This window comes from Sinohyriopsis cumingii, unplaced genomic scaffold (genome assembly GCF_028554795.1).
Source record: "Sinohyriopsis cumingii isolate HCF-2022 unplaced genomic scaffold, ASM2855479v2 utg000459l, whole genome shotgun sequence".
In the NCBI taxonomy this organism is placed as follows: Eukaryota; Metazoa; Mollusca; class Bivalvia; order Unionida; family Unionidae; genus Sinohyriopsis; species Sinohyriopsis cumingii.
The window spans coordinates 930,262-951,920 of NW_028315902.1; the positions used below are offsets into that span (position 1 = coordinate 930,262).

At 37.5% G+C, this 21,659-nt stretch overlaps 1 protein-coding gene and 1 long non-coding RNA gene across 3 annotated transcripts in view; one reads left to right on the forward strand and one right to left on the reverse strand.

The window, feature by feature from the left end:
• The window catches only part of LOC149773991 (neurocalcin-delta B-like), a 299,760-nt gene that overhangs the window by 107,764 nt on the left and 170,337 nt on the right, over nucleotides 1-21,659 (forward strand). The window contains exon 1 of one of the 2 annotated variants that reach the window (XM_089945924.1): nucleotides 8,428-10,102. The exons of the other annotated variant lie outside the window; for it this stretch is intronic. The gene's annotated coding sequence lies outside the window, so the exon portion shown is untranslated. Of the gene's footprint in view, nucleotides 1-8,427; nucleotides 10,103-21,659 lie in introns of those variants that run through there. 2 annotated transcript variants of the gene reach the window in all.
• LOC149773992 (uncharacterized) lies at nucleotides 1,157-10,013 on the reverse strand. The gene is made up of 2 exons (XR_016417107.1): nucleotides 9,879-10,013; nucleotides 1,157-1,687 (listed from the first exon to the last, which is right to left on the reverse strand). It is a non-coding gene; the product is annotated as an uncharacterized LOC149773992 (long non-coding RNA).

Genomic DNA, 21,659 nt, shown 5'->3' on the forward strand with positions numbered 1-21,659 from the left:
AGCTACAGTATTATATAGTACATGCATGATAGGTCAGTTTTAAGCAACGATACGAGCCCCATTGGTTTCATTCCCTTAAAGTGAATTTATTGTATTGAGGTTGCAGTTATTTTACGAGTTACGGAACCAAACCTATGTGCGATGGAATATTAAATATTACGAGCTATCAAACAGCCAATGTGTGATGAATTATTATTGAATTAATACACGCTTTACAACTAGCCGTTGTGTCGAGGAACCTTAAATATTAAAAAATAAATAAAATAATGAAAGATGGTGACTTGATGAAAACAATTAATAGAAAAATTAGCATCGATGTGCTGTAAATATGTGAATTATACACAGTAGCAGGCTTCATCCAAAAACTATTTTCATTTTATCGCTGTTGCAGCACAGGTTCTACCATATCCGACTAGGCTGGAGTTTAATAGTGGGCACCCGAAGGGAATCATTATCAAAATGAGCTGAGTAATATATCGTTGTTGTCGTTTTAAACTTTATTCTTGGATACATCATTCAAAGAATGTTAGCATATTTTCCTGTCTTATCATGAAAGTACGGTAATTTTTCGAAACACTGATATTACATTATGCGGGAATTTAATTAGCTGTCTCTTCCCATTTCAAGTCGAATAAACATTATTTAAGGCAGACTTGAAATACGCTGTAAGTACTTGCTTATAAGTGAAGTCCAACTGCAAACTGCATAGACCCAGATCTGCGTCGCATGATGCGCCGGAAGATCTGGGTCCCTGCACTTTGTTAGGAATAATCAGTAGAAGAAAGATCATAGACCATGATCTGCAGGCGCATTATACTACGACAGATCAGGATCTTTGTTGTTTGCAGTTTTCCTCAGCTTAAAAGCGAGTACAACGGTATACCACGTTACTACTTCATAATTATCATCATACGTTCCAGATCATTTTTATTAGTATTGTGTCCGTCATTATAATGCTGACAGACTACATTACAGTGGAGTTCGCTTTGGACCTAATAATGTAACTCCAGTGACAATTCTTTAACCTCTGATAACAGTTCACAACTGTAAAAGGGTTGAAGAAAGTGCAACCATAATGAAGAAGAGAAGAGAGAGAGAGAGAGAGAGAGAGAGAGAGAGAGAGAGGAGTTGGGTGTGATATGTTATTATGTGATATGATCCCCCAATTCTACGGGGCTTAACTAGGAGATGATCGACCACGGTGTTATTGCCCCGATCGAGCAAACAATAAGAATGAATATGAAAATAATGGATGGAGTAACATTGATCTAAGCAATGATACAGAATAGAACAACACGAGTCCCCGTATTAAAAAGACCAGTTTAATCAATTAGGTAAACAAAATGAAATTGAACATGGCATTTGAATGATAATGTTCTCTTAGAAATAGAACTACAAAATTAATGTGAATGCGATTAGCCATTCTGATACAGAGGGGAAAAAAATCATCACAGAATCGAGTGAATGATCGAACTCAAATTGCCGGCATGTCAACATACCTTGGTTCCTTCCGGTCCTTTCTCAATCACCGTTGGTGTCATGTCAGTGATGCCGTATTTCTTCTCTCTCTCTCTCTCTGTTTCCCTGTCTGTCTGTCTCTTACTGCCCAATCTCTTCGGGTCATCAACCGTATCTTGTTTGCAGTCTTTTCCCACTATGGATTGAAATGGTATGGAGCTAGTTTTACCTTAAAATAAATGAAAGGCAGCCTAAATATTTGTCAGGTTTTTCTTTTCTGGCGTCGAACAATATTCACGTACTTGATATGTCAGATATCGTCTTATCGTAACTCAACAGACTAAGGCTATGGTCAGTTCGCAACCTGATGCTGATAAACAATCATAATAACATAAATGTAATGTCTCTCTAGCAGCTATCCGCATTCCGAACAGAGAAATGACATAACTAAACCTCATTTATAACTATCACATCCCACTGTGGGGTGTAATTACAAGCTGAACGATGTCGGTCGATACATTCCGATTTTCCTCGGTTAAGAGAATTCACAACTTAATTACCCAAATGAATTAACAGACTTCACGTCTTGTCTTAACTACATTACCTGCTAATTAGCGATTCATTAACGTGGACATGGTAAAATTCTTAGAATACATGCTACGTATTCTTTAAGACAGATAAATTAATTAGTACAATTCGTATCAGAGTAATGCATGAAATTCCTACAATACACGGTTTCTGTTACATACAAACCACTAAATCACAACACAGTCATACCAATGAAATATTGTATGACATTGTTGCAATACATGAAAAGTGTAACATTCGAGACATGGAATGCACAATTAACTTCTGAACTCAAGGAAAATTTAAGTGTGAATTTAAAAGGAATGAATTATTTTTTTTTTTATAAACTTACATAAAGGAACATTTTCTGTGTGATTGAGACAATACTTTGTGCTTTCACAAGACTCGTTCCCTTTCGTATGATTGTTGTTGTTGTTGTATGGTTTAACGCCATTTTTCAGCACACGATAGGCTATACATGGCGGCCAGTATTAATGGTGGAGGAAGAACCCGGAAAAAACCCGGAAAGAACCACCGACCCACGAGAAGCTACTGGCAAGCTTTCTCACATACCCACATTAGCCGAATCCGAGACTCGAACCCACGCAGACAGAGGTGAGATGGCAGTGATCCGTAACGGAGAGCGCTTTAGACCACTCGGCCACTCGGGGCTCCCCCTTTCTTATGAAGCAGAATCTCTCTTTGCTGTGTCCTCAACTTTCCAGACACTCGCCCCTTCGACGATATCTTTAACGAGAGAAATTACTTGTTAATTTGATCAGTCTCTCAGACTTCCCTTTCGGCAGGAAAACTTGGACTGCCAAATTTCGCAAGGAAATGCCTAAAAACCTTGGATTTCGTCTGGGAAACACCCCCATCGGTTAGCTTAACCAATCTGGATTAATTTTCTCTAACCGCCATAATTTTAACACTCACGTCGAATTGAGAATAATTCTTTCTTGTCCCCCTTTATTAATAATTATTATGAAAAATATAATTTTATGACATATTTCAAATGGCCCTAGATTTCCCAAAATTAGCCTCTGGAGTGTCTCTACATTGTCATTTCCTACACTTGACCCTAGGTTAACATATCTATCAGACCGTTATTCTAGCTGGTCCTAATTAAAACCCCATCAAGTCTCCAAACAAGATAGATTAGCCATCGCAAAATTACCAGTTTATGGGGAACCTAGTTCAAACCTCAGTCTTAATGGTTACCTTTACTCCGACCACGACATAATGTACTGCGAAATATCTACCAAATTTTTCACACACACACACACACACACACATATATATATATATATATATATATATATATATATATATATATATATATTTATTTATTTATTTATTTATTTATTTATTTATTCGGCATAAATTCGGCGCGTAAGAAGAATGTATGTTCAATAAGATTTTCTGAAAGATACAGCAGAACACACGCTCTGTTTGATTTTCCTACGATACATGGCTGCCAATAACTACACCTTGTCATGTGCGAAAAGATTAGTTTTCGTGACATTCATATGGAGTGGTAAATCTTTATTATAAACGAGAAGAGTATAGGGCCAAGAATAGAGCCTTGAGGGACTCAATTTTGGACGTATTGTAAAGATGTAGCACTGACCACAGAATCGCATTGTTGCCTTGCTATTAGGTAAGAATCAAACCAAGCAAGAGAATGATCACTGATTTTGTATGCATTCACTTTCTTCATTAGTATTTCATGATCTTATAAATCAAACGTTATTTAAAATCAACATCAATTTCGCCGATTATTATTCTGTCATATAAAGCTGCCAGCCATGCATCAGCAAACTCTGTGAATGCAGTTTGGCAAGAATGATTGTCTCTGAAACCCGGTTGTGACTTTTGAAGAAAATTAAATGTCTGTAAACAATGGCGAAGATCTAGTCCGGTATCAATAGCATCTTGAACATATATGTAAATGATTCGGAATAATATATGAGATGTGATTTTCGACTTTGCTAAATATATAAGGAATGAAAACTCTTATAATATGAAAGAATGTTCTCCAAACATTGAAGTTAATGAGGTGAGTGATATGAGAAAGGTGTTTAGTGGGTTTCAATGTCTTATAGTGCTACTACCGGTTTTTAGTTTATAAGGAAAATCATGAACTTTTAAACTTCAGTTCAAGTTAGAAAATGTTTCTATATTTTAAGAGGTCATATCAATTCTTAATAAATACTGAGCGTTAGCGTTTAATTCTTTTTTTCTTCATACTAAATGTATGTGTTCTCATATATTCGTTCGTCATGTTATTTGTAACAGAAATAGTGCACTTTCATGGCTTCCCTTATTTCAGACCTACATCATTCAGGTTGCATTATTCTTTGAACCTTTTGCATTTTACCTGGATTATGACCGCAAGAAAATGTACAATCCAACCTTGTACACCATGGTCTGGATTTGTATAAGTAAGCTGTCAGCAACTTCGAGCATATTTTAAGTCGGTGAAAAATGTATCTTTATGGAAAATGTTATAAGATTGGTACTTTTAGTGGGCGAAAGCTAAGAAAGATTCCAGATGAAATATCATTTCATTTCCTTCGTTCGATGGTCACTGATTAGTAGGTGCTTGTGTATAAATAAAGATTTCTCTTTTATAACTTTTCAGCTTAGTACCCTGAACCTACTGTCAGTGTCTCCTTAAATGTAACAAATCCCCCATATCTTCATCATTAACGGAGGAGAGACATATGTAAAATGGTACAACAATTACATTTTGACATCTGGGGAAGAGGTTAGTGTTTAATTCTAGAATTATTTTCTTAAATGGTTTTCAAATTGTATAGCTGATATCGATCCGCCATTAAATATAGCCACTGTTACTAAAAAGGAAAAGCATATTTTTTGTTCTCAAAAAAATCCTTCTCAGCAACTGCTTAATGGAGTTTGAATAATTTTCACAACAATCATCCTGACTCAAAGAGTTTTCACTTTTATTCCTATTAATACCAATCTGCCATATAACATGGCCGCCATTACTAAAAATAGAAAAACGTTGACACAATGTCTGCAAAAATGCTGAATATCATTTGTTACTTCGAGTGCCGCTTAACTGAATTGACAGAAAGTATTCTAGCATAGATGACTTTCCATTCTATTTACCAACAATGATGCCTATCCGTCATCAGGTGCGGCCACTGTTGCTAAAATTAGAACAAGGTTTAAATGACTTTTGCTGAAAAACTATTCGACAAAATTTGACCGCACATTACTGAAATCATCCAGTCAAAAAGGGTTCTAAAATTTCTACAAATGATGTCAATCCTCCTATCAGATTATTAAATATTTACACAACTTTATCAAACAAACTGCTTGACAGAATTTGACCAGCTTTGACACACAATATCCTGGTATTGGGGCCTTTCAATATTGGACAAATGATGTCAATTTGCCTTCAATTATGGGTGAATATACATATAGTTAGACAAACCCTGAATCAGTTCTTTTCGTAATAATCAACAGCATTGGAAGGAATTTCATCAAAAATCATCTTAGTGACAAGAATTCATGGCGAAATGCTGTGCATTTTGCTATTTCTATGGAAGTCAGCTTGGTGTTTGATCTTAACATCAATTAAGCCTCTTGTTTCAAATGGTGCCGAATTAAAATCAAATACAACCAGCTTTACCGAAAATAGAAAAACATTTAAACAACATCTTTTCAAAATCAAAATCAATTCTATATAATCTGACCGAATTTGACAGAATGCACCCTGGTAAATATGCAAATCATCCACCAAGTATGTTACCATTACCAAAAATAGAAAGAAAAAAACCCCCAAATACTTGTTTTCCTCAGACACTTCATGTCAAAATTTGACCGAATATGACAAAATGTATTTGGTAATAAGTGGTTTTGAACTCGTACCAATAGTACTTGTACACCATGAAATGTAGCTACCATTACTACACGAATCCTTCGAAGGAACTGAGGCTTGACTGTCTGAAACGATATTTCCAGAAATTCAAGATGTGATCACCATTCTTTTTAACTGCTGTCCTATTCTAGGACGTTAATCTTTTCAATTTATCTCTTGTCACAGTCATGCTGGGCATAAGATCGGCGTCATTTTCATTTGGAACAAGCTTGACACCGTTAAAAGATTTTGGGTGAAAACCTCATGCAGACATCATCATACACTCATACACTCTAGAGAAATAGTGTCAAGAAGATTTCATCATCTTCATTGCGACAGCCATGTTGGGTGTCTGCGGGGCACCATTTGCATTTAGGACCATCTAAATGTAATAAGAGCTGGAGGTGGAGGGGCGGTTGGTTGGTCGAAAACCCAATGTTGATATTGCTATTAAATTTAGAGGGGAAGTGACAAGAAGATTTTCAAGATGGCGGTCAGGACGACCATATTTGAGGTCAGATCGGCGCGATTTTCCTTGTTAACCAACTCGTCATCATATTTAATCTTCTGGCGAAAACACATGTCAATATGACTATCCATTCCTGTCAAGTAACGACAAGATTTTCAAGATGGTAGCTTTGATGGGTATCTTGTATGTCCAATTGGCAACATTACCGTTGATCATTTTATGACCACCTAGACATCATAAAAGAGCCTTGGTGAAAACCCCATGCCAATATGACTTCTTTTTTTTTTCGGGAGCAAAGACCACATGAGCAGTAATGTGTGTGTGTGTTTTCGGATGTTTAACGTAGCTTTAACAATCTGAGTCCTGCGTGGGTTCGAGTCTTGGATTCGGCCAATGTTGGTATGTGAGAAAGCTTGCCAGCAGCTTCTCGTGGGTCGATTTGAGTCATATCGCTACAATGTCTGCAGTGTGGCAGTTTATAGTGATGTCTAGCACTTGGGCATCATGCCGCAGACATGTGGCATAATGTCACACCTAGTAACGTTATCCTGACATCAGGCTGACCAGTCTTAACGCTAACCTCCTAATGCTGAGCGCCAAACGAGACAGCAGTTAGTACCATTTTATATCTTTGGTATGACTCGGCCGGAGCCATCGACCTCCCGCATTCAAGGCGGACTCTCTAACCACTTAGGTTATGAGCAGTAGAGTTACATATGGAAAATCCTTTAAACGAATATATATATATATATATATATATATATATATATATATATATATATATATATATATATATATATATATATATATATATATATATATGTGTGTGTATACCAAACACTCAACACAATTGCATTGACTTTTACAGAAAGCATCCTAGCCTCTGAGTCTTTCTTAGACCTAGATTCCTTTGCCAACTGCTCTTGCATTTTGGATTATTTAATAAATGTCAACAAGAAAAGTAATCCCAGGTCCACTTAGAGCTCTTATTTACAAAAACTAAAACAGGATTATTAAAACTGAGCCACACATAATGCCTACTTATTTTAATCCGATCCCTTTCCGTCGTTCAAAATAATATCTTGCAGTGCACGTTGAGTGTGGTTATGTCTAGGAAAAATAATGGGGATCTGAGTGCATGATACGCATGGATCATGAAAAAGGTGTATCAGCTATGATTTATGACTAATCAAAGATCTGGTTTTTTTGGTTTTAAGTTCTAAATGACACCCCATAAAAACAAGTAGTTCAGAGTGATAGATTTTCAACAGGTTTAAGGTAAAGTTGTTGGACTGGTTCGCTGACTTGGCAATCCGGTGTTTACAACGTAACTGATAACTGACAGCCAGCCTCGAAGCCTTTAGTTGGTCTAATTCATGATTTATTACACATTCCCCTATTGGAAACGTAGTATCCAGTCTATATACGTATTTGCACTAAAGTAACTCTAATTCCTACTATGTTTCTGGTGGCAGAAACAATGCACACTGGTCATTGCTAGTGTATTGAGTAGGGACAATTTGATGGTGTCCGTCCGTTTTTGCGATGAATCAGCAAGAGGCAATTATAATATTAAATACATATGATACTCTTTTGATTTCTGAACTTTTAAAACAAGCATCGTGCAAAATGTCGACAGTTTTCAGGTGAAAGCCTGTCTTAGCTCTTAACCACTCTCGGATTGTTTTCCCATCTGTTAACTGTCACGTATTTCTGTGAATGACGGATGCGAACCCATTTTGTGTAAACTCTTCTTGTATACATATAAATGTATGCACTTTTTTCATATTTTGCAGCAATTATTAAGGATCTACTGACCAAAGACCAGACGTTGTTATGGGATGGTCAGTTGTCCATCGGCTGTCGGTTAGCACAAGTCTGTTATCGTTACTCCACCTACACTACTTGGAGGATTGCCACGAAACTTAATACATATATCCACGAAACGACTTCTGAACGAGGTCTACTTGGTTCTGAATGAAAATGGTGCCGATCTGAGATCAAGTAATATTACTCCCGCAACAGCCATCTTGAACACTGTTGTCGCTACATGTCTTAAACAGAGTGTTATTGACATGGGGTGTTCACCAGAGACATACATATAAACTACCTTACCAAATCAGACCAGATGTGACGGGTAGACTTCTATCATGCATACCTTTTACATTCATATATTAATATAATCTATGACAATTCAACATTTGCCCAGCTAAATGTACTCAAAGCAGAAACAGAGTTAGATATTAAAAAACGCCAATTTTCTACTGAATAGATAAAAATTATCCTGACATAGGCGTCTTTCAACCCAAGGCATGTGGCTTATCACAAGAAAGGCCTTTTCGACCATGATAGATGAATGAAACCAGGCCTACCTGAACCTCTTGTTTACAAATGATGTCGAAGTCCATCATTTATGTCTACCATTACTAAAAGAAAAAGAAAAAAAAAATACTTTACATGACATCAACAAAACACTAAACAGAATAGCCGAACATTTTTATTTTTGTGGGGGGAATTCGGCATTGGAAAAACAGCCAGATTGGTTTCCATGCGTTATAGCCTATGCGTCAAGAAGGACATTCTCTTTCGTCAACATTATTCATCATTGACGATTCGCTCCACAATTAAAATAGTCATTGCTGTGCTGACAAAGTAACAAATAAATACATCACATGCATAAGGTTAGCACTTCCAGTTTCGTTTCTGTTTTTGTACAGTGCATTTGGGCCACCACTCATAGGGGCCGGCTGGGTGGTTGGGACGTGACACTTAACCCCCTCCCTTCACCTCTAAACATGTTTTGGCTTACATTCGTAAAACTGAATAGTTGACCACTACATATTTGCCCCCCCCCCCCTCCATAATTCTGCGGGCGCCCCTGACATCTGGTGCGCTTGTAGAATCTTATTGCCACTGCCTATCTCCATCCGTCTGTCGGGCTACACTTCTCTAATTTCCCCCCGTCAGACTGCTGTTAATTGTGGCCATTACATTACAATTACACATGCATAAGGTTGTCGCAGGATGTCCGCTTTGTATTTTGTACAATGAGCACGGTTAGCGACTAATAATTTAATTTGTGGTGGGGTGTTGCCTTTTTCTATTCGGTCCGGGATACTCTTTTTTATTATGATTTTGTTTACCTCAAGATTTTGTTGACATTTTATACAATGAATATAGTTAACTGTATTGTTTTATTTTCTTTTTTTTTCTTCTTTATAAATCAGAGCAAGGTAGTTGCTTTTTGTTTTTTGACAATAGCTTATTTCCTGCCTTCCCTTGAAAATGAACTGGTCCGAACATTATTACATGCGCTGCTGAAAGTATTTTGCTATATAATCGTCATTCAGGTGGAACTGACTTTCGTGATGCGTGACTCGCAGGTCTGTTGCTACAGTTCTAGACTCTTGTAGCATGTGCAGTGACTAACAGCTAACACCTCTTAAGTGGTACCAGCTAGGAAACCATTTAAGTCTATCGGCGATAACTCACCTTGAAAACCTGGATTATAATTACCGATGTACATACACGTAGGTGGACTCTTACACATCGCAGGTAGTGGATCGTAGATACAGTGACACTTGCCACTGCATGGTCAAGACTTCTTTTTCACGCCCTCCCGTTCCGTTTACATGTGAAAGGATAGCTATCAGCGAGATATACATTCCCATTCATTGATCTGGCACGCTCAGTTTACAGCAGAGAATACAACACAGGTAAATTAGTTATACTAACATTCAGACCCTGGTATTTGCGTTTGCCACTTTTTATTAACGTGAATAGCATACGCACACGTACACATTTGTTTTGCTGTAAAATATATAAAAGTTTGAGTTGACAATCTTGTACCAGCTATATCTTAAAACTGACAATGAATAATGAGGATTTAATGTACATTTCCTGAGAGGGAAAAAAAACAACAAATAAAAACCAATATCACTGTTTGGATGGTCGCTGTGATTTATGTAGTTTCTTACTGCCATTCGTGGGATTATCGAGATTGGAAATACTTCAGGTTAATTTTTGTAGCCGGGTTTTTTTCCTTATCGCGGCGTAATCCGTCATTTGCAGGATAACGACAAAAAACACGCAGTGGGGTTACACAAACTGACAACTGACACAGGGTAGACCGTGAGATGTAAAAGAAAAATAGTAACTCTTATCACTGCAATTTTCATTAATTTTATTCTGGAAATTATTTTTACGCCGGTTTGATGGTAACATTTAGTATAATGTTTAGAGTCATAATTTAATTTTTCGTATCATATTTTTTAACAGTCATTTCATATTTAGTATCATTTATAGAGACGTTATTTAGGATACTCTTGTTTGTTGAGATAAACGTAGTTTTCCAAAAGGTTTCATTAGAAAGAAATGCATCACAACTTGATCATTTGGTTTCATTGTGAGTAATGGAAATCCAAATTGTTTTTTGTTGTTGTTTTTCTTATGTTTTTTAATATAAATTAATATAATTGCAGAGCTCAAAGAAATTAATTTTTAGCCATGGCTAGTGTCTTAAAGGAAATCACAAGCCCTGACTAAAACTCCACAGGCCCTATCTCCAATTTCCATTTGAAATTGACTTGTGTTAATTCAGATTTCAACATATTTCATGTAAAGCAATGTTTTCCTCCAGGTCCTGAGGTAGGCCTTTGTCAAATTGCTCTATACATGTCCTCCTTACTCAGTGGATCAACAGCATTTTAGGTTATTAGCATCTGAAATTTTGTAGCTTGTCTTGCCTTATACATTTTCACTTTACACTTTTTATGTTGTTCATTGTGCTGCTTACAATGTCCTACCATGTGGCTTTTCACTAGTGTCAGTGTGAGCAATGGGCCAGCTCAATTATTATTTATTAAACTATAACATGAAACATCTTGAACAAATGCAGTTAAGCAAGACCATACAAAATTGAAATGCACAAATGTTTTTACTGAAATAATGTTTAAGTCGGTCTTTCCTTTTATCCCAATTCTGCCAAAGGACAGCCAGTTTTTAATTAAAGCCTCAGAAGCCAATGCCTTTATTAGTTATAATACCTCAAAAAATATCTCTCATATGGTGTAAAGTTTAAACTCTCCATATTACAACAATAAAGTAATTGACTGCTCTGGTGTCCTAAGTGGTTAGAGCGTCCACCTTGGATGCAGGAGGTCATGGGTTAGAATGCTGGCCAAGTTATACCAAAGACAAATATGGTACTAGCAGCTGCTTCCCTTGGCACTCAGGATTTAGAGGTTAGTGTTAGGACTGGTTGGCCTGGTGTCAGGATAATGTGACTGGGTGGGATATGATGGTACATGTCTGCAGCATGATGCCCAAGTGCTAGACATCACTATAAACTGCCACACTGCAGACATCATAGTGATATGACTGGAAAATTGTTAAAGCTAAGTTAAGAATCCAAATCACACATACACACATACAAATAATCAATTAACAGATTGTTGTGTATACATGTCTGCCTTAATCCCATTTCATGGTCATGTATCATTTTATCAGATGCAGTGATTTGCTGGAACAGTTAAGCACACACCAGGCTGGTTCTCAACTGCACATAGAAATCCAAAATGGTATTTTGTCCTACCTCCCGTAGAATCACATGCATGGTAAAGCCAAGCAGGCACTAATTGTAGGTGACATAGGCTATTTGTTCACCATTTGTTGTTCAAAATCTTCATTTTATATACAAAGTTTACCAGCTTTGGATAGAAGTATAAAAGGATCTTCATAATGGTAAGGGACATACATAGGGATAAATATTAATAATTTATTAGTCTTTCAACCTCTTGAAAATAAATTTCTGTTTGACAAACCCAGTGGGGACCTCATACAGAATACAGGAGGGGTCTGATAAAAAAAATAACCATTCCCAGGCATTGGGCTATTGGGCTGTCTGACCTTATATATATATATATATATATATATATAGGATTACAGGAATATACCAAACATAAGAAAGTACTATCCCTGGATCCTACATGAGTATACATTATAACAGAAGTTTTTATGTACAAATAAATCACATTATACATATATATCATTGTTGTTTTATGGCGTAGTTTTATGTTCTGGTCAAAACAAGAATAGCTTGTTTGATTGCCTTTTATCCAGTATCCAGCAGCCATTGGTGCAATTTTCTTATCGCCACTCTTCCTCCATTGCCAGTTTGTTTGGGGTTTTCCTCCTAAATGGATGGTCATACTGACATGAGGTTTTCAACAGACAGCTTGATATTAAATCTAGTTGGTCCTAAATAAAATGGCTCCAATCTTAAGATGGCTGTGTGGATCCATGTCTGTCCCTATGGGTTTGGTGTCCTTCCCCCAACCAAATAATTAGTGCCATCTAATTTGGCTTCCATTAAAGCCTTGGTGCCCCAGGTGATTGGCTAGTTTGCCACTGTGGTTGGGCTGGTCTTTATGGTGTGGCCCTACATCTGGTATGGATTTTGTATCATCAGCCTTGCATAACATGTCATCCATTTGTCACCAATTGCTTGTTATCACTGGAGTCCTATTTCTGATCTAGTTTCCTGTAGATATAGAATATGGGTTTATATTATCAAAATCTCAGATCAGTTGTATAAGGTGTGAAATCTATGCATACAAATGACATGACCTTACATATGATTGGTTAACCTAACATTACAAATCTGGGGGCCATATTTCTTATTCGATTTTGACAAAACTTGCAATATATTAAGATCTCGTTTGACTTCACTTATAATCTAGATCCATGCATATTAATTTTGTGATATTTCTGGTTTTACAGCATGGTATTACTCAAATGCATATTTCTGATCCAATTATATTCAGAATTGGCATAAAGCCTTACATGAAGAAGATCTTGAATGATTTCATTAATGATCATTATCCAGTTATTTGAATTTGCATCGGATTAGCTGAACTTGTTACCACTCTGGATGCTGTATTTCTGATTTGATTTTGATTGAATATGATAAATATATGTAGACATCCGTCATCAGGATCTCATACATATGCCAACTTTGAGCAAGTTCGATACATACCAAGGAAATGATCTTGTATCTAATTGGCTAAGCTTATCAACATTTGAATGGCAATTTCATGTCCGATATTATTAATATTTATATCATCAAGACAGATGAGTTTATGTTTTTAATATTAGTGCGACCTACACATACCAACTCAGGAGATGATGTTTCTGACCCAATTTAAATAAAACTCAGTAATTAGACTTTCATTACGATGTTAGATTCTAGCAGGAACACTGTTAACTTAATTGAGCTTATGAATATAGTGACATGTATGTGTATTAATAGGATTCTGGGTGTGTGAGTGGTCCAAGGTGCTTATCTTTACAGATCACTGATGTCTTACCTCAGTCTGTGTGGGTTGGAGTCTCAGTTTGGCTAATGTGGGTATGTGAAAAAGCCTGCTAGTAGCTTCCCATTATTCACTGTTTTTTTCTGTTTATTTTCTTCCACCAACTGTACTGGCCACCATGTATAGCCTACAAGGGCAAGAAAAAAACCATGTATGTTTCCTATTGTACTGGTTTTTTTTAAAAACATTATATTTAATGTGATTTTATGTGATTTTGTTTTGTTGGTGCCATGGGGGGAAAAAGTGCTTGGGTCAGCAATGAGTAACGGGAATGGTTGGCTGAAACATATTTTTGTTTGTTTGGCCTAATGTGCTACCAGCAAGCTTTCTCACTTATCCACATTGGCCGAACCCGAGACTCTAACCCACACAGACAGAGGTGAGATGGCAGTGGTCCATAATGGTGTGCGCTTTAGACCACTCAGTCACTCTGGGCCCCACTAAGTAACATGAGCCTTAAGTTATATCACAATATCCCATAATATCATCATGATAATACAACAGTTTATTGTACTATTGTACAAGTCCTTCTTTTCAAAACACAATGATGACTTGGTCACATGAATGGCATTTGGGGGTGGCAAGTGGGGTGACCGCCCCAGGCCCAGCTCTTGAGGGATCTCTGCGCTTCAGTCTCTAAGGATGTCCTTATGAGTTTGTCAAGCTATATTCTCTGGTAAATTGGAAATGCTGATACAGGCCGCACGTAATGCATGCAAAGTTGTGAAGTCAACTTAATCAACTTCGTAACGCAATTAACAGTGTTTGCAGCAGCATACCAATTGAGATACTGATACTCTGGCCCCATGCGGTCATGGTCGGCCCTAACGCTCCCTCTGCCTGGTTAGGTGCCATTTGCCTTACTGAAAATTACATTGTGTATTAAAACTATTATAATTTTCACAGATCAATACTGTCTGCAGACTCTTGCTATTTATATGTAACAAACAGTTATGCTGATGACACATATGATCACACTAAATAAGCTACTCTGCAGTAGTGCTCTGTATTGTAGTGAATTAGAAAATGGCTATACATGAGCCAGGATTGGGTGGTGTATGTGATTCTCACCCATGCCATAGAGAAATCTAGCCATTTTGCTAACCTTACTTTTCTTGTCTCAGTCGGGACATTTCAGTCTTGGTGTCCACCGGTTAGGAACTACGTTTAAGGAGAAGAAACCTTTATTGCCTTCTACTGTGCAAGAAGGAACATTGTTTTAAAACATTAAAAAACAACAAGAACAACAGAAAAAATTCACTCATAAAGCTACTTAAGGTCTCTCCAACTTTGATAACACATCATACAAAACATTTTGAGAGAGACAGACAAGCACATGAGGTTGAACTATTTGCAAATACATGTTACTGCAGAAACTTAGTTCATTTTGGTCAATTTGATCCTATCTGTAACTCAGTAAATTTTCAGGTCAGCATCATTAAATAACCAAAAGTACCTGAATACATTTTTGTGTGAAGTAAATTAGTTTCTTTTAGCCACATTTAATGATGCTGACATAAATATTTACTGAGATACAGTGATGTCTAGAAGGAACTATAACAGAAATACTGGCTACAAAAATCTAAACTCTTGCAAGAATTACCACAAAAATGACAGCAACCAGAAATGTGTTACATCAGACCTGCATTCTTCAGGCTTTGTCAGACACCTCCAACCAACCCCAGTTGAATTAAATATCAATAACAAATGAAAATTCCTGCACTTACCAATCAGTGTGGTTCATTCATCTGCCCACATGCTTACTCCTCCAGAAAATTTCCATGTAGTTTATCAATGCACTAGTAATAAGCAACACTTGCAGTATTTCCAGGACAGAAAATATATATTCCAAGAAAATCATTAATCAGAAAACGCCTCCATCACTACACACTTCGTTAGAATTGTACTGCATCATACATTTGCCTATCATGGAACATTTACCAAATTAGAACTGATGAAAGTTAAGTTATCCATATGAAAGATATTAATTACTTATTGTTATTTTCATATGACATCCATTGATTAAATGTGATAATACACTGATAATATCAAATGATTTTATGTTTTATTTTCTCATGTGTCTGCTTAGAGTCAACTAGGCACCCCAAAGACCTCGTTAATCTATTTGTATTAATGTGTGTTTACAAATAAAAGCACATGGCTCAAGATGCTTATAATGCAATAATTGTAACACGTAACAGTTATAACTTTTGTCTTGATGTTTTGTTTCTTTTCTAATAGCATATATAGCTAGATTCTGCTAATTAGTCACTTTTCATAAATTAGTACATTAACACCTGATTATCTTTAGATAGAGTGAATAGTAATAATGTACCTGATTAATACTCTGGTTTGAATCTGCTACTTTGCAAAAAGTGCATGGTTATTTTAGTTTAAATGAAAAAAGATTAGGTGAGAAAAATAATCTGTCTGTATTTGCACCAAGGCAAGGAAATCTTGGAGTTAACATTTTTTGTCTACCCCCTCAGCAGAGCATTGTGGGGAGACAAATAATGTAAGCCCACTTCTGGCAGAACAGATCATGTACGGACCAAATAGCTACTCTTCGTATCATAGTCAAGCAATCATTGGAACGGAATTCTTTGATCCACATCAACTTTGTTGATTATGAGAAGGCATTTAGCAGCGTGGACCGAGAGATACTCTAGAAACATCTTCGCCACTACAGCATCCCAACCAAGCTGGTGAACCTGATCAAGAATGCTTATAATGGAATGCACTGCAGAGTTATTCATGCAGGACAGCACACAGATGGTTTCCTAGTGTGGACTGGTGTGAGGCAAGGCTGCTTGCTGTCACCATTTCTCTTCCTTCTCACCATTGACTGGAATATGAAGACATCCACCAAACGGTGTAGAAATGGGATCCAGTGGACACTGTGGAGTCAGTTTGAGGACCTGGACTTTGCCGATGACCTAGCACTCTTGTCCCATAGTCAGCAGCTAATGCAAGAGAAGACTGATGTACTTGCAGCCACATCAGCACAGGTTGGCCTCAACATCAACAAAGACAAGACCAAGATCCTCAAGATAAATTATGTCAGCAACAAACCAGTCACACTGCAGGGAAGCCCCCTGGAAGAGGTGGAGTCCTTCACGTACCTGGGCAGCATTATCAACCAGCAGGGTAGTGCAGACACAGACATCAAGGCAAGGATCGGAAAGGCAAGAGCAGCTTTCATACAGCTCAAGAACATTTGGGAACTCCAAAGAAATTTCCTTGATTACCAAGATCAGACTGTTCAACTTCAGTGTGAAGTCAGTCCTACTGTCTTGAGCAGAGACCTGGAGAACCACCAAGTTGACTATAGAGTTCAGACGTTGATCAGTAGCTGCCTAAGAAGAATTCTCCAGATCTGCTGGCCAGACACCAACACCTGAACCCAGCTTCCAGTAGAGGACGAGATCAAGAAGAGAAGGTGGGGTTGGATAGGACACACCCTACGTAAGCCGCCAACCAACATTACCAGACAGGCATTGAGGTGGAACCCTAGGCAAGCGAAGAAGGGGCTGGCCAAGAAACACCTGGCAAAGCGACCTTGAGGCAGACTTCAATATGATGGGTTGCACCTAGAGTCAGCTTGAGGTGATGGCAGAGGACAGAAGCCTCTGGCGATCTTTTGTGGGTGGCCTATACCCTGGCAGGGGTGACGGGCAAAACTGACTTAGACTGACTTTACTGGGAGTTCCTCATTTCATTGTAAACCCCAAGATAGATTTTCTTAGTATACAATAGTTCAACATCTGTTTATTTTCATTGCATCAAACCTGATGGCAGTACATTGCAATGGTAATATTGGTGCTTCATTTACTGGTGATCATGGCAGCACAAACAAGAATGGATTTTGTATGAAGATCATTTTGTGCACATTTCTGAAGAATAACTAGACCATATTTACTTGAATAATTTGGGAATTGTAACTACATGTATAATGGTCCATGAACACAGCAAGTCAAAATAATATTAATCCTGGACCCAACAAGACTAGATGAGGGCTCCCGGTGGCAGAGTGGTCTAAGGTGCTTGTCTTTGTAAATTACTCACACATCTCACCACTTTCAGAATGAGTTGAGTCTCAGAATGTCCAGTTGGGCCATGTGAGAAATCTAGTCAATAGCTTTCTCTGAATGAATCAGTGGTTCTTCCTGCAGTCTTTGTGGCTTCTTCCTCCACCAAACATACTGGATGCCATGTATAGCCTATCAAGTGCTCAAAAATAGTCTTAAGCTGCACAAAACCAAACCAAACCAAAACCAGGCTTAACATATTGTTACATTATGTTGTGATGTAATCTGAGATTTGAATAATCTGCTTTCAGAGACATCAGGTTCAATGTAAAAATAACCTCATAGATCTTTATGTACCATAATGTGAAGAGATTAACTTGGACACACAGTAAATAACATCATTGCCCCTCCAAACAATATGTTAATAATTAAAGTTACCAAATATGTTTGTAAATAGTTCATGTAGATTGATATGTAGATGAAGAAAGAAAGGAAGGATTAAAATACAGATATAGTTGGAAGAGCCAAGGCAGATATACATTTTGTAAAAGACAGTTAAGTGGATGAATGGATAAGGAGTTTGGAAGTAGCTAGACTTTCAAGAAAGAATGATTTTAGATAAAAGACCAGTCAAACTGAATGTAACAGCCAAGAATGGAATGTTGTTAACTTAATTTTAATCATGTTGCAGTATATAACAGCATTTATTTATCTAAGTTTCCAAAATAAGTTCAATATTCCTATGGCTTTGAATAAACCCATTGCTTTTTTCCCCTGGTGAGTTGTCTTAAAGATCTGCTCTGCTTCCACGTCATCTGGTTTTCACCTTGAAATTGGCGACATGCATCTTAACAATCTTAGACATGCTTTTAAAAATGATATGAGAATACTTGATAATTCTAGATGTCTGCATTGGCATGTTTCTATATTATGTGCAGAAGGCAGTTTTGTCCCCTGAGGGTTTAATATTTTAAAAACAGTTTTATCATGAATTAAACATTTCATAACTTTTACATACACAACTAATGGCACAGTAAGGAAATTTGTGTACTAGGTCAGTTTCATCTCATTTGAATATGAAGGAATAAGTTTGATTGGAGAGAAACAGTGTTTGGTTTCTACTATTAAGGACTATAGGGCAGCCCTATCCAACACTCTTAAAGTTTTGAAAGGCTTTGTCACTGGGACAGACCTTTGTAGATCTGTTTAGGTATTTTGAGCTGCAAATACCAGTGTCTCATTTGCTAATGCCTATATGTCTTGTGGTCTTGAAATAAATCCCCTTTTGAACCACTGGATGAAGCTTCCTGGAGTCTCAGTCATATTGAGTGCTAGAGTTGTATCAACAGAGACATTTATGTTCAGTTAGGGCTTTACATTTTATTTGGTGGCTCTAAAGGGAGTAGAAAGGGTGGGAAGTGTCTTTTCCCTGTTAAAGGTTCAACTGATATTTCAGTATCCACCATTTCAAGGAGGACTGAAATAACTCTCATGATAGTTACTGTTAAGTCCTTTACATATAGGGACCTTTCATTAATGAAAATTAAAGACCATGAAGTTTGAGCATTGCTGCCTCATGGGCCTATCTAACCCATTTATCTCTGGAGGATGTGATGAAAGCCATGTTGTGGCTTTTTCACACTACCTTCTCATTCTATCTTTGATTGTTAGCTCTTCTATTCTACAATGGTGGCCAAGTGGTTTAAGTGTCTACCTCTGAGAAGGGAGGTTGTGGGTTCAAACCCTGGCCGAGTCATGCCAAAGACTTATAAAATTTGTACTAGCAGCTGCCTCACTTGGTGCTCAGTATTAAGAGCTTATTGTTAGAACTGGTTGGCCTGGTGTCAGGATAATGTGACTGGGTGGGACATGATGCAGCATGTCTGCGGCATGATGCCCCATTGCTGACATTACTATAAACCAGTGGTTTCAAACTCAAACCACCCTGAGGGCCACATGAGGGCATTTGTGATGGCCCTAGGTCTGCACCATGTTATCTCTCAAGCAGTTATTAAAAAAAGGGGCCGGGTGTTCCGGATCACTGCCATCTCACCTCTGTCTGCGTGGGTTCGAGTCCAAGGCTCAGCTAACGTGGGTACATGGGAAAGCCTGCCAGTAGCTTCTCGTGGGTCGGTGGTTCTTCCCTGGGTTTTCCAGGGTTCTTCCTCCACCAGTTATACTGGCCGCCATGTATAGCCTATCTTGTGCTGAAAAATGACGTTAAACCCTAGAAAAACAACAAAAAAATTTACTCTGAAGTTATGGGCTGCTTGTTTTTTTATACTTCCAATTTACAAGTCCAGACAGAGCTATCATTCTTTTGAGAGACGCACATCTAAAGCTAGACTTCTCTATGTACATTCCCACTTTTAATGTCCAAAATAATTGAGTAAGAGCTCATTATGGGTGAGTGAACATTTTAGTATTTGCCTGACAGCTAGGCCAAGTGGATATTTAAAGATTTTGTAAACCCTGTCCTTGTATTGGTCACTAATTGTTCCAATAATTCCTTCTTATCTTAAAGAAACATCCTGGTGACCATAGCCTCCAGGAGATCTGAAAAATGATACAGGATATATGACTTTGACTGTCAGTGCATTTGTGATTGCTGTTGACCAGTATAGTAAATTATTAAAAATTATGAACTTGTGAGTAGTTTTGGTTATTTTATTATGGTCATGATTCATACTAAAAAAAGTACAAGCTGAAGGAACAGTTTTATGCTGGGCTGTAATGTGGAAATGACTTGGAAAAGGAGGGAACAGTTTGAATGGCTGAAGCTGTTTTGTCAGGGTATTACATCAAGCATTTGCAAAACATGGGTTTTATTTTATGAAGAGCTTATGGGATTATTCTGTTGTTTGTCCATCTATCCTTTAGCACAAGTTTGTTATCATTACTCCTCATTGGATTATTATGAAACGTTCCAGACATTCATCTCAGGTCCTAATGAAAATGGTGTTGCTCAGAAATTCAGTAAGGCCACTGCTGCAGCCATTTGAAAATTATGTAACTACTCCTTAATAGATGGTCATAGTTATCTGGGGTTCTTTACTGAAAGATTCATGTATGATGTTTAGTAGGTCCTAAATGAAAATGATGCTGATCTGACATTCATTATGACCACCATAATGGTCATCTTGATAATAATTTTTTTTTCCCTCTTCGATGGATTATCATATTGACATGGGGTTTTCACCCAAAACTTTTGTATGATGTATGATGGTCCTAAATAAAGATGGTGCCAATCTGACATTCAGTATGGTCACCTTTGTAGCCATTTTGAAAAATTACTATTGCTACTTTCCTTGATGGATGGTCATATCAGCATGATGTTCTCACCAAAAGATTTCAGTGTTATGTCAAGTTGGTGTTAGATAAAATTGGTGCTGCTCTACACATGGAGCAGTACAATGGCAACCATCTTGAAAATCATTTTTATCACAATTCAGTCTAAACGGATTATTGTGTGAGCATGAGATTTTCAATAAAAGACTTTTTAATAGATATCTAGCAGGTCCTAAATGAAAATGGTGCAGATATGACATTAAGGATGGCCACTATTGCTAGCCAACTTGAAAAGTTTGTTACTGCTTCCCAAATAGAAAGTCATATTGACATGGACCATCTGAAGACTTTCTATGGTGTTAAGTTGATCCCAAGTGAAAATGCTGCCAATCTGGCCTCCAGTATGGCCACATGGCAGCCATCATGAAAATTTGTCTCAGTTTCTTCTCACCCATTCACATCATTTCCTTTCAGCTGGAGATGAACCATTATGGCTCACTTTTTAATGTGCTATTATCCCTATCAGCTGGATATTGGTTTGAATCCATCCCAGATTGACTGCTTTGTAATTTATGTCCCTGGGC